The 13,154-nt window shown below is 34.1% G+C and overlaps 1 long non-coding RNA gene across 1 annotated transcript; it reads left to right on the top strand.

Annotated features, from left to right (window-relative positions):
- Window positions 1-2,026: 2,026 nt before the first annotated feature.
- Window positions 2,027-10,985, top strand: LOC123553242 (uncharacterized). The gene is made up of 4 exons (XR_008370803.1): window positions 2,027-2,187; window positions 7,152-8,236; window positions 8,692-8,787; window positions 9,680-10,985. It is a non-coding gene; the product is annotated as an uncharacterized LOC123553242 (long non-coding RNA).
- The last annotated feature ends 2,169 nt before the right edge of the window (window positions 10,986-13,154 follow it).

Genomic DNA, 13,154 nt, shown 5'->3' with positions numbered 1-13,154 from the left:
TTGATATTAAACCATATTCGAAGCAGCTGTAGCAGCCGAAGGTATAGGGAATGTTTACATATTAAACGCGCAATACAACAGGTATCAATCGTGCTTATTTTTTGCTTTGTGTTCTAGAGTAATAGCATACAGGTATGTCTGACTATTTTGTCTGCATGCGATTTTTGCGTTATATCATAAAAACATGCAAAATCATTAAATATAACGGCTTTATCAAGTTTTTTTTTCATTCTTAACATGAAATCAATGCGGAGTGTGTCTAAAATAAAATCTGGAAAGTAGATCCCTTGGAAGCACCGAGAACAACGCAAATAGTGAAAATTGCAGACTCGGTTTGATTGAGTCTGTTCATGGGCAGTAATGGAAAAAGCAACACTGCCCACGCCTCCTAGCACCGGCTTAAGCAGTATTCAATCTTCAAATCTAAATGAGTTGAAATCAATGATCCCGAAGGACCAGAAAATATAACAACACTGAGATGAAGTCGGGGCGACTTTTTACGGCCGCCACACAGCACTTAACACCCGCTGTTGTGAAGTAAATAAAATCTGGAAAGTAGATCCCTCGGAAGCACCGAGAACAACGCAAATAGTGAAAATTGCAGACTCGGTTTGATTGAGTCTGTTCAAATGATGTGGACATTTGCTTAATAAACTGAGTTCTATTATACAGGCTGAATAAACTCCCTACAAAATGCAACAACACTAAGTCCATGCACGAGGAGATTACGTCCGGCCGCAACACAGCACATAAAGGCTACTGTTGTGATAGTTAATTAAATGTATGAGAAGATTCTTTCGAAGCATAGGATTCAATATTTTTGCTCCAAATGACTAAACATATTCCTTTTAAAGGCACTGACATCAAGATTTTGGCTAAAAATGATTTTTCTTTTAAATTGAAGTTTGGTCATATTATGAACATTAGAATATGAGTTTTATTTCTAAACTATTTCAAAAATGCCAAATCAAGGCAAAAAGATGACCACGTCGGGAATCGAACCTGGACCGCAGCGGTAATACAAAAGTTTACTGCTGTAGTTACCAATAGCGCTAAGGAAGATTTAGTATTCATTGAGTTTTTACTATAGATATTTATAACTGAGGCAGTTTACCTCGCGTAAAGCGTTACAACGCTTTTCGATTTTCATCGTAAAAAAGTAGGAATAACAACTGATTCTCGTGTGTTTCCATAACATATAGTCTGTCAGTAATTATGTTTCAAAGCATTCTTAAGAAATAAAGCATTAATTTCCAAGATATCTAAAAATAACATCTTTTTGTTGGAGGCCAGTGCCTTCAAAGATCATTTATTTCTTGCATACCTGTGTTGGAAAACTCCATCTTACACCTAGGGTGTAAGATGATTGTCGTGCTGTAAATAGCGTATTGCGAACTACATATATGTAGAAGATTTATGTAGTAATTTAAAGTTTATTTCATAAAACGGAATAAAAATCCATTACCTTGATAGTTCCTCTTTGTTCCGTTTAGTGTTTTTCACGATTCAAAAAAGGTAAGTTTATTAAAATACAAAACGTTACGCTGCAAGTGATAAAACAAAACCGGACATAAACATTGTTATTTGTCTTTGAAACGTCATGTTTACAGACATTGCTTTCCCGCGCTTTGTTTAAATACGCTGCTGTAAGTAAACAGTTCTAAAAAGAAAATCATTCATTTTATTTTATATATACAATTATTTCTTGAATATGGTATGCAAGAAAAGATTCTATCACTGGCTGTAGGTTCAGATGGGAATATCCGGCTCTCGGGTAACTGTTTACGCGGTAACTCGGCTAAGCCTCGTTACCGCCTTAAACAGATACCTTCGAGGCCGGATATTTCCATCTGCACCTACAACCAGTGAAAGAATCTTCCATCATTTTGTTACACGAGCGCGTGACTTTTCGTGCCAGTCGGAAATTCTAAAATATCATGCGCTGACGTAAAGGAGCAGAAATTGCCGACTGGCAATTCGAATCGACTACCTTAACGTATATGTACAGTAAGTTTTTTTCCTGCCATTCTTTTGCAGTAAGTCAAAGAACTCGGCCTGAAGTAAATTACGCAGTAAGACATCCAGAGTATCGAACTACGGAATTACGCCTTGCAACGTTTGACAGATGGCCAAGGCAGATGATTCAGACACCTAGAAAACTGGCCGAGGCCGGTCTTTATTACACTGGTAAGTTGCATGTATTTTGACAGGTACCCGTTCAGTTTATATTGCCGTTCTGTTTAATTTCCATGCAAAATGTCTGCTTTTCTACTTTTCTTTCTCACTATATTTTCTCTAATCCATTATGATCACACCTGTCTAGTTTGTTCAGCCCAAAACTTGTTGGCAACACCTTCTCATGCATCATAGTATTCCTGGTTTAGTTGTAATACTTAACGACGGCTTCTCAAATCTTCTATTAGGACTGTCAATTACTTAGTTACATGAGTAACAAAATTTCAAAAGGAGCCGACATGCATTCATATAGATTCCAAGGGCGCTTCCAAGTCTTCATGCTTATCTTGTTATTGTTGCATATTTCTAGTATACCCGAATATTCTTTCTTACTGTACGCGATTATAATATCTTTTCAAACGCAGAAACACAACAAAAGCATCACCTAAGAACAGCCTCCGTGTACACTGTCCGTGTAGAACTTTTATACTAACCTTTGTTTAGCACAATTCCTTCTCAAAACTCTGCCTGTAGTAAACTTTTACATAAGGCTATCTTTACTTCTGTTACTTCTGCTAAATGCTGTTCACTTGAATCTAGGCCCAACGAGTTCCTCTAAATCATCTGTGTCTTTCACATCACCAGAAACAATAAACATTCCAAATCATCTCTCTTTTATCCACCTCAATGTTCAGTGCGATTTTGACATTCTCGCCTTTTCAGAAAAGGCCAAAGTAAATAACTTTTAAACTTTCTGACAAACTCAAACGTAGTTCTCTATCATCTAAGGACTGGTGGAAAACTCTTAAATCCTTTACTTCTAAACCAAATAAGAATAACATTCTCCCTCTTCAAGATCTTAACACCAACCAAACAACATACTCTGACCTCTATAAGGCTAATGTCCTTTGTTCAACAGACGAATATTGACGACGACAAAGAGAAGCACCTGACCTTCGCCCTCCCAGCTCCTTGTCCTTTCTATCTAATCTAATACTACACCTAGTCGAAATCGAATATGTCCTCACGTCATTACAAGTTGACAAAGCAGCAGGACCAGATGGTATCAGTAACAGTATCCTACGAGAAATTTCGCATGAACTCTCCTTCCCTCTTTGTAAATTATTCAATGCATCTTTACAAACTTGTACACTGCGAAAGAAAGGCAATGCATCACTTCCAAGTAACTATCGGCCAATTTCTCTTTTAAACACAAATGAAAAGGTGTTCGAACGTCTGGTATTTAAGCATGTCTTTAACTATCTTTCTAACTACAGCTCAGTCCGGTTCTATTCCTGGTGACTCTACTGTCAATCAACTGGTCCTCATTTACGACACACTTTGCAAAGCTCTTTATAATGGGCTGGAAGTTCGTGTCGTTTTCTTTGACATAAGTAAAGCCTTTGACAAAGTATGGCACAAAGGTCTTCTATCCAAACTAGAACATGCAGATATTACTGGGTCTTTGCTCTCTTGGTTTCAAAGTTATCTCTCAGATAGGCGTCAACGGGTTATACTTCCAGGCACTCAGTCATCATGGGCTCATGTTAAAGCAGGTGTTCCCCAGGGGTGATTCTTAGGTCCTCTGCTATTTCTCATCTTTATTGTACATGAAATACGATCCTGTATAAATCTCTTCGCAGATGACACTAGCCTCTATGTAATAGTAGAATTACCTGATTCAGCCGCAACTCTTCTCCAGTCTGATATCCAGGCAATCTTGTCCTGGGCCAACAAATGGTTAGTTACATCCAATCCATCTAAATCTGAATCTCTTCTTGTAACCGGAAAACGTAACCGTCTGCAACATTCACCTCTACAAATGTTCTACCAACGAATTCCATCAACTTGACAAAATACAAAACGAGTGTTCACGTATTGCTTCTGGAGCAACAAAACTCATTTCATTGGAAAATCTACACCAGGAAATCAATTTGGAACCCCTATCAGACAGAAGATACAAGCACAAACTCGTTGTATTTGATAAAATGCAGGCAAATCAACCACCTGATTATCTCTCATCTTCGATTCCTGAAGCTGCTATCCCACGACTTAGTATACATGCCAAATCTGCTTTATATTAGGCCTAACTATAGTAAAGGAACAAGCGTGGGAGCCATCTGGTCTAGTCGCGTAATGGCTGCCAGGTATTTGAACACTAATTTTTCACTTGGCATGACCAGAGAGGTCTAAATTAAAGCTGGTTTCTGTTTAAATTCTATTGTTGGTGTATTTTTGACATTTTGGTAGAAAAATTTGGAGAGGAGGTTGCATTTGGTGAAGTGAAACTCAAATTTATTTAGAGTAGTACTTCCAGGTCGTAGCAGTGTGATGTTAATGTGATTTTACAGTAATCAAATGTGACAAGAGAAGTCTCTCTTAGAAGATGCATGACCCCTACTTTTCTCTTCATTTTATGTCAGTTTTATCATAACTCTTTAAATTGAAGTAAGGATTTGTTCTCTAAAATGGGTCTAGCTATGTTTGGTAGCTCATTAAAAAATGTCAGTGTTATATAGAATATATAGGGAACACTATTTATGCTATTGTGACCTATTACAACTCTTATTTTACCTTCAATCACGCGTGATTGGAACCAACTACCAGCAGAGGTTCGCAATTGCTCAACTTTGTCAGCCTTTAAAAGTCAAATTTACAAGAACAAAAAAAAACACCACTGTATTATTACTTTGGTAGCAGAAAACTCCAAATTCTTCACACACGACTTTGCACTAAAAGCAGTCCCCTCAACCAATATCTCTCCGTCTCCCTTATGCACGTGTGGGAAAAATGAATCAAACTTTCATTTCTTTTTCGAATGTAGATTATACAGTGTTTGCCGTAACGTCTTACTACTTAATCTACAAAATTATGAGATTGATCACAACACAGTGCTCTTTGGAAACCCATCTCTTTCCGACCAGGACAATACTATAATATTCACGCATTTTAAGAATTACATATATGAGAGTGAAACCTTTCATTTTCTTTCGAGACAGTACTCCCCTCTACCTTTATCTATCTTTCCCCTTTCTAATTACTGTAACCTTTATTTCTTAAGGCTGTTTTCTTTTTTTTCTTTTTAATTGTCATTATTATTTCATAATATACAGATACTTTTATCATGTCATATTCCCACTACGAGTATAATATAACGCTCTCTTGTATTTACATACAAACTGTATTGTCAATTCTATAAGACATGTCTTTCATTCTTATGCTTTCCTTAATATCATGTTGACTTGTTGTTGTAAACATACAAATCTATGTTAGGTACTCTTAGGAATAAATATGTTTAAACTATAAAATGTCTTCAACTGCGTCAAGCAAAAATACTACATTTACTAAGCTTCTATTACAAATTATGAAAATGTATCTGTACTGTTTTGATATACAGCCTCACTTCAATATCTTTTGTATTTGAAGTAATGAATAAGTAAACGTGTCTGACATGCTTAATTAGCTAATTCTTTGTTGAAAGAATGGCACTAGTATATTGATAACGTTTGTGAAACTCAAAAATATATTACTGACGTATTGTTTGATATAATGTGTTATGATCCAACTATAGCATACACTTAATATCTGCTTGTCGATCAATAGTCAAAACAATTGCCAGAGGTTTGATATTACATTACTCATATAGGTAGTTTGTCCGGTCTATATTGAGCACATATTTACTGAAAAAAAGGTCTAAAATTTTTAATAAAACTGTGAAAGTTAATTTCTGTTGGTTGCTGGTCTATTGTAAAAAAGTAATGAACTTCTGTCCTCAGGTAATATCTTTTTTGCTATTGACCGGCAAGCCAATCGAAGGGTCCGACTAAAAGTGTTAAAATAGGCAAGTGGTCGATATATTCAGGTGTTCGGTATAGGAAAGTAACATTGGTTCAAAACTTTATATTCTAATATTTATTTTTTATTATGCAAGATTGATTAATTATAGTAACGTACAAGTCACTATATTATGCACAGACACTTGGGTTTCGGAACAGCTACGACCCAGCCCTAGTCTAAAATTTGGCCAGATGCAACAAAGACCTTTGAACAACATAATAACATCTTTTAAAATAACAGTTCAATCAAAATCAATCCCGACGTGGTTTAGACCAGGACAGGGTCTTAGTTGGTCCCAACCCCAAGTGTCTGTGGTATTATGTTACGCATAAAAGCTTTCTTTAAAAGTCAATACATTGTTATCTTATAAAAAATTAATATAAAAGCAAATACACTTCACACACAACGAATGGAAGTAGTTTTTTTCTTTCCAGGGTATATAATGTCTTCCTCTTCTCGTTCTTAAGGAATAGGTATTGAATCGTAAATAATAAAAATAACTTTCAGTCCTTTTACAATGGCTATAATAATTATCTACCTTTATTGGTGCACAAAGTATTTCAAATTTGTTGCAGTTTTGTGCAAGTTAATTATGACGCTTCAGAAAATTCATATCTCGCACTTTAGGACTCTATTAATACAGTAGAACGAATAACTCCTAGTTTATTTAACACATAAGATATTAATGTGACCGTTATGGTGCATTTTGCTGACCGTGCTAGAGTGTGTCACGCTATTTTTAATGTCATAATAAAGGGAATTCCAACGGTTGATCAATAAGGTGTCTGTCCTAAGCAGGGTCATGCTATATCTAGGTTACCGCTTAGACTGTATATTTCTTAATATTTACCTTCTTTACATATCTATTATCATAATTATTATTTCATGTATTATTATTATTCCTTCGTATTATTCCACAATTATGTAAACAGTTTGTTTGTAAGATTTAATATTAAACGTTTTGAGTAAGCGTGCAATATATATTTCGAAATGTTACGGATTATAATAATATCAAAACGCAAAATTATATACTAGTTTAAGCTAGTAAATAGTAGCATTATTTCGAAGTATTAATATGCAAACGTTCAGTTTCTATAAGTCAGGAAACATTTTAAACAATATAAATATATACATTTTAGGCTTCGAAGACCATGTGCGCTGCTTTGCATGTGATGGAGGTTTACATCGCTGGGACCCTGACGATGATCCATGGACTGAACACTGTCGCTGGTTTCCAGCATGTCCTTTTGACAGACAGCAGAAAGGCGACGAATTTATAGCACTAGTGCAAGCCTTGGCTGAATATGGAACTGAAGTATTATGTTAAAATCATTTAAAAAACAAACATGGATAGATATCCAGTTCGAAATTCATGTTTCAGTGGAAGCATCCCTCTTAAACTGTACCCTTCAGCAGTGTATGTTTTGATACATATATGTGCATGATTGGTCTTATATTATCGCATTAGCACATTTACAGTGTAGAAGTTCACGTTAATATTGCTTGATCACACGTGAACACTGTTGGATTCTATTCAGATTGCAAGAAATGTTACCGTTTTCAGTGTGAGAGAGAAAGGTGGTTATCTTATCGTAATTTTATTGATTAAGTTGCATTTAGAATTCTATCAACTAATTTAGACTACTAAACAATTGAAAGAACCCTAGACAGCTATTTGCACTTGTCTAATGTAGTTTTCGGTTGCTCTCGGCAGCTTGCATTGTCAAGAAAGTAGACCCATACATTAGTATAGATTTATATTATAGTATTTTGCAAATAATGATTGTATTTTTTTATCGTTTATCGTTCAGCAGATTGTATCACTGAAAATATAAGTATGACGTATAAAATATCTTGAAACAAATGTATGAAATGAGCAGATTAAGTTTAATTATATAAAGCATGTTACCATTGTTTTTGGTTCTGTTGCTGTAGAGGGGAACAATTTACTATATGTGATTTTTTTTATAGAAATGCATATTTAAGAAATTAAAAAAAAAAATGAAACTTAAGTTCCTGTTAACTGCCTTTGAAATAAATTTTGAAATTGTCATCAATATTTCGTAGAGAAATAGTGATGGTATATCAGCTGAGATGGAGCAATTGACACTGCGCGACCCAGTATATAATGCTGCTTTAAACGAACATTAAAAAGTCACGTGTTTAGAAATGGGTTACCAATTAGCAGATTTCAATGAAGCTGTACAGGAAATTAGAAATAGAGGTCAGATATTTAACGACACATTAATTCACGTAATGTAATGGGCTTGATAACTGAAAAGTATGTGATATGGACCGAAATGATATTTTACGAGGCCTTCATTTTTTGCATTGATGTGTCATTCTGGCCAATCCGAATTTATATATTTATAGTTTATGTTATAATAAGAATTATTTTCTACAAATTTTTATCAGCTTTCATATTTTTACAGAACATTTTGATTTATCAATTAGATTTCATTGACGGAAACAGCATGTGTGCTATTATTTTGTTCGAGTACGTTCTATGCTTTCAATGAATCTTCTTATAGATATTACTAATATAAACATTTTTTCCAGCTTTTGGTTCCCAAAAAGTAAGGTTTCTTTTTCAAGAAACATACCTAGAGAATATTATTCTAATACTGAGGAGATTCAGTTTGCCTGTAATTCTTTTCAGATCTCTTAACTGATTTTTAGGTACAGTTTTGCCAACGATTGATGACATTCTCGATTCTACTGATGTAATCAAAGAAAGAAAACGCCAAGCAGTTGAACTAGAGAAGAAACAAAACGGTAATTTATACAAAAGGATGAACATATATTCACTGTATATGTTGCTATTGTCAGAAGTGTTACCACACATTTACACTAACCATTTTAGAAAACACATATGCATAAATTATAACTATAATACCTTTGAACTAATACCTCAACCACGCAAGATTTTTTTGTATGCATGCACGCACGTGCGTGCGTGTGCGTGTGCGTGTGTGTGTGTGTGTGTTTCTATTTTTATCAAATTCTTACATTGGGACACTTTCCATGTGCAAAAGGGATTTAATTTTGTCAAAAAAGTAAGAATTTGATAAAAATAGAAACACATTTTCAGCTATTTATTTTGACAAAATTATTCCACATTGATGCTTCGAAAATGTTGGAACACTGTCTTTATCTTGATATCAATGAAACCAAATAAGGTATTATATTGGAACATCGCATTAATCTAAAGGGCCATCCAACTGTCTCCTTTTTGATTCACCCTCTCGAACATTTAAGACTATCAATTTTAAAAGAAATTTAATGTCACTTGAAAAGTCTATTCTTAAATGCATATAGAATTATTTTCAGCTGACTGTTACAGTTGCGCAGATTTATTTTTAATTACCTCAACTTTGTTTTTGTTTGTTGCCTAGACAAAAGAATACCTGCAAGTACTATCTTGCCGAGTAACATTCGTGCACCACCCTGCATACATTTTTACAAGTAAATATAAGGTCACTTACAAAGCAAAAAGAGAAAGACGTTTATATATAATCTGTGTAGTATTCCATATGATAAAAACAGTTTTGTTTCAGTTCATTGTTTTGTTGATATTTGTTGTACAAATTGTATTTAACGAATACGTTTTTATTTGTATCACGCTACAGTAATGTAATAAAAAAACAGATTACTTTTCCGTTTTCAGAAACACCACTAGAAGAAAATCAGCGGCTGAAACGTTTGATCGTTTGTATGTTATGTGGTAGGAATAACGTAAATGCTTTGTTTTTGCCGTGCACACACCATCGGTTGTGCATGGACTGTACGGAACCTTTGACAAATTGGCCTGTATGTGAACGTTATATACGACAGAAAATCAGAACGTACCTGGCATAAACAAGCCAAAATGAAATGTCAAAATCATGATAGAATACATATTAACCATGTTTCATATTTAAATGTATACGCCGTACACTTGACATTGCTTGTTGGTTTGATTTATTCCAAGTATGAAAACATTAAAATTGGGACCAGTGGTGACTTGTGACCTTTCAGAAGATTTTGAACTTGTATCTGAGGTGTACTTTAGCATCAGCAAATGCTTTCTATAGGACTGAATGTTTAAGTTCTAGAAGCCTAAGTGTACCGCGTGTAGATTTGATTTGGACCAGCGTTTGTAGTTCTAAATAGAAATAGAGAGGACATTTAAGTGCGCATATTTTGAAATGAACAAAAATGGTATAATGGCAACGAATATTATAATTTCTTCTTCAAATCCCATAATAATTGAATTTAAACTAAGTCTTAAAAACCACCATTAAATATATTATTTAGGTGCATTTTCGATATAGAAAAGATCGTGTTAATGGGTGAGTATATGATATTTACATAAATACAAATACAAAGAGAAAAACATGAAAAACAAGGACAAAAAGAGCACATAAAGGAACACAATGAAGTACTCCATGTCAATGGTCAGGAGCAAACAACTATCAGTGGGTATAGGCCGGTTGATGCGCCTTAGATAATCCTATCATGTTCTAAAGTTACAAGAGTGAACTCCTTACATATGCAATGTTTACCAGTGTGAAAAATATGTGATCATTCTATATAATAATCCATGTACATATCACATTAATCATTGTATATACGTTAAAGTATTTAATAATCATCGAACAGCACTCAATGTATATACGTTACCGCATTTAATAATCATGTTATAGTACCCCTTGTATATACATTACCGTATATAATACTCATGTTACAGTACTCATTGTATATACGTTACCTTATTTAATACTCATGTTACAGTACTCACTGTATATACGTTACCGTTTTTAAAACCATGTTACAGTACTCATTGTTTATACGTTACCGTTTTTAAAAACCATGTTACAGTACTCATTGTTTATACGTTACCGTATTTAATAATCATGTTACAGTACTCATTGTGTATATTAATCATGTTATTGCATATTTTGTTATTTTAAAAGGCTACTTGAAATATATTGCTGAATCTCTTTGTATTGGGAGAAATAAAGAATAATAATTGATCAATTTACATATTATCAGAATTACGATAAGAAAGGAATTATCTACATTTACAGCGATTATTGTGTTTAAGAAAGTATACGACTCAGAAAATAGAGGGAATGTTTGGCGAAAATAAATGGTACCGATATTCCTTGTTGAACGCATAATGCTGTAGATTCCTTTATTAAATGTCCTTTTAATGTGTGAAGGTAAATGGGTTTCACACATATTTGTTTAATATCTCCACAAGTTTAAGATAATGCAGCTGTGATCTTTTGTCTGTATTATTCGGAAAAAAGTTTTGTTAATAGTCTTGCTGTTCAGCTCAGAGGTTTAGGTCCTGTGCCACAGATTAAAACGTTTGAGCTGTTTTTCAAGTGCTAAAAGTTCGCAGTATATTTCAAATGAGTGTAGATGTCTAACTTTACTTTAAGGCCTGAAAAAGTGACAATGTCTTTGTACACTATGGAAGAATATATAACCTGGCAAATATGCATAGCACAATAAAATTCCCCTGTCAATTCATGCTGTATCGTCTGTAGTATGAGTGTTTAAGCAGAATGACTAGCTTGAATCTCACTGGAGATCAAGTATATAGAGACCAATAATGAACTCGTTTCTTCACGAATATGACATAAATAGTTTGGATTTTGTTGGATTAATAGTTACAGCGACGCAATGTAAGTCATATCTTTTGGTGTTGAAGGAAGACCCCAGTTGTCCCTCCTGTCAAGAGCGGGCACCTGTATAGTATAATTGATGTCGTGGGCCGGCGCTCAGTTAAAAAAAACATTCTGTAAGCCAGCTGCATAGTTTTCTTCAATCTTAGTTTTCTCAAATTAAAATGTATTTACATGTAACATCATTTCAGAGTATCAATATAGGTACTCGTGTACGTTATACACATCAATCTCAAGTTATCATACAATAAACACATTTTAAAGTCATATGAAATGTAAATTAATACGAGCGGTCATCAATACATTCGTGGACATCGTCGATGGAGCGACTATGAAATATCACCGTATAGAACAGTATAAAACAAACAAGCATGCAATTTTCTAACTGACCTTCACATTGTATATGACAGTTAGGAATCACCATAGCAACCCCTTGCAGCTATACCACCGCAGCTCATAATTATATAGACGTAAAATTAAGATTTATTTTAGTATGTATCTAATGGAAATGACGTCCACGACATCACATAACGTCTTCTGAACAGACTATACTGAATGAGGTTTTCAAATCCTAGAAAAAAAATTCTGTTCTTTTCTGTTCATTAAACCCTAACCCTCCAGAATCAAAGAATCAAAACTATTTCATGTTTTCACAGTTTTTGAAGAACTTTGAAAATCAAATTTAGAAGTCTGTGATTCAAGGAAAGGTGAAAATCGAATAGAAAAGCCCCGATTAATTTAAAGGTTTTCGTAAGAGCTTCCAAACAATACAAGAGAATCTAGAACTGCATCATAAGCGGTTGCACAGGAAAGTACCGTCTTTCTAAAAATTCCGGTTAATTCATGTCCGCACAAATGAAGCTTTCAACAAGTTGAAACTGATTCAAATATTATTTATTACCCATAGTTCTTTGAAGCTGTAGCTTAGAAAAAAAAAACTTCCAAAATATAACTTGACTGAACGCCTCGAGTATTCGACATCCTTTCTGTTTTTGCTTTTGTCTTCTGCCTATTCGTTATTTCTTTAATTTACGAGAATCGTGAAAGGAAGAATGATGTTATCTATCTTATTTCGCTTTATTCATTACAAAATAATTTAACAATAGGATCAATCCATGTTATTCAATACAATTACAATACATCTCAAGGATGCGAATATTAAACGTAACGTATAAAAGCTATAATCAGGTCAAGTGCCATATAAGTTACTGTGCTGTCATCACATTTTGCACATAACTTGGCCAACTTAAAACATACCTGCGTCAATCAAATAAGTCAAAATTATATATGTTGTCTAAAACTGCTATTACGCCTATTACAGCCGTGTGGTTACGTCAGATTAAGCATAAAAAACGTGACCTTAAATAAATCCAATTCCAATATGTAATATTGTATGTAAGTTATAGCAACTGTTAGCTGAGAAGATAATGTAATTCATAACAAGTAAGTCTAAAATTAGACAATGAA

The sequence above is a fragment of the Mercenaria mercenaria genome, chromosome 4 (assembly GCF_021730395.1).
Source record: "Mercenaria mercenaria strain notata chromosome 4, MADL_Memer_1, whole genome shotgun sequence".
Classification (NCBI taxonomy): Eukaryota; Metazoa; Mollusca; class Bivalvia; order Venerida; family Veneridae; genus Mercenaria; species Mercenaria mercenaria.
Note: the sequence above shows the minus strand (reverse complement) of the source record. Positions and strands in the feature narration are given on the sequence as shown.